General features: G+C 39.0%; 1 non-coding gene across 1 annotated transcript; it reads left to right on the top strand.

Moving 5' to 3' along the window:
• The first annotated feature begins 491 nt into the window (after positions 1–491).
• On the top strand, positions 492–583 carry TRNAY-GUA (transfer RNA tyrosine (anticodon GUA)). The gene is given in 2 exon segments: positions 492–528; positions 548–583. It is a non-coding gene; the product is annotated as a tRNA-Tyr (tRNA).
• Positions 584–1,399: the final 816 nt, after the last annotated feature.

Genomic DNA, 1,399 nt, shown 5'->3' with positions numbered 1-1,399 from the left:
TGTCGATTGTCTATGTTCACCCATCAGTGAAATGGGTACCTGGGTGTTAGTGGACTGGTGTGGGTCGCATCCTGGGACAAAACTGACCTAATTTGCCCGAAATGCTCTGCATAACAAGGGGCTTTCTATATTGTAATTATTATTATTATAATCAAAAAGAAGCGCTAAGCCACAAGGGCATCTATATTGTAATATGTCATTGATGTCAGCTATGGTCTGTATACCTTGTACATGCACTTGCAGCAAATAAAGATATATTATTATTATTATTACATTATTATTATTGTGTGGTTGGAATTTATTTTATACTCCGATATATTTCTAATTTCCTCACGTTTTCCATATCGGAGTAGTTGAAATTTTTCATCATTGAACTTCATATTGTTTTGTGCGGCCCATTTAAAAATTTGGATTAATAGCTAAGGGTAAAGGAACATCTCATAAGGGTCAAAAGTCTTAAAAAAGTTACATTCCGGATCTACTGACCAGTTCCTTCGATAGCTCAGTTGGTAGAGCGGTGGACTGTAGTTGGTGCTTCAAGACAGACATCCATAGGTCACTGGTTCGAATCCGGTTCGAAGGAAGGTATTTTCAACTTTAAGACAGCTGTCCGAAAGTGAAATTATTGTCTTCTCGTATATAAAGTAATTTTTCCACACGCATCGCAGATATCAACATGTAACCTAATTTATCATTAGCCTTCGAGGCTTATTAACCTACAGTGTTGATTCCTGGATTCTTCTGTATATACCTGACATATCTACTTTTGAAGGCATTATGTGGTGCCCCGTGACCTGGTAGGCAACGCTCTCGCTGTTCACACTGAGTATCCGTGGTTCAATCCCCGGCCGGGTAGCAACATTGGGAGTGTTTCCTTACACCTGCTGTTTCCGTTAACTTAGCAAGCAAGTAGGTACCTGGAGGTTAGCGACCTGGTGTGGGTCGCATCCTGAGGGACAAGATTGAATGACCCCAATGGAAATAAGACAGACAGTCCTCGACGACGCACTGACTATCTTGGGTGGCTAATCCTCCGAGATTAAAATTCCGAACAAAATCTTATCTTATCCTGGATATTAGTCGACTGTTCTGGGTCCAAGCCTGAGTGAGGACCTTAAAAAAGGACTCCTAATGAAATAAATCACAGTGACTTACTTACTAGGTTATTAATCCCCCCTGGCTTAATAATCTTAATAAAAGTCTCATTATTTTTCTAGTTACGTGCACGTATGCAAATTAAAAGAGTTAATGATTAATAATTGTTTTCTATGATGGCTACATAAGAGAGGACGAAAGACTGATAATTTCTTATGGGGAAACTCAACTATCATTTTTTTCCAATGCTGCTCACTTCATGGGATTTTTGATGAGGAAAGTTATTAAGTAAGTAAACCATACC

This window comes from Cherax quadricarinatus, chromosome 72 (genome assembly GCF_038502225.1).
Source record: "Cherax quadricarinatus isolate ZL_2023a chromosome 72, ASM3850222v1, whole genome shotgun sequence".
NCBI classification, from domain to species: Eukaryota; Metazoa; Arthropoda; class Malacostraca; order Decapoda; family Parastacidae; genus Cherax; species Cherax quadricarinatus.
This window is presented reverse-complemented; position numbering and strand designations above follow the sequence as displayed.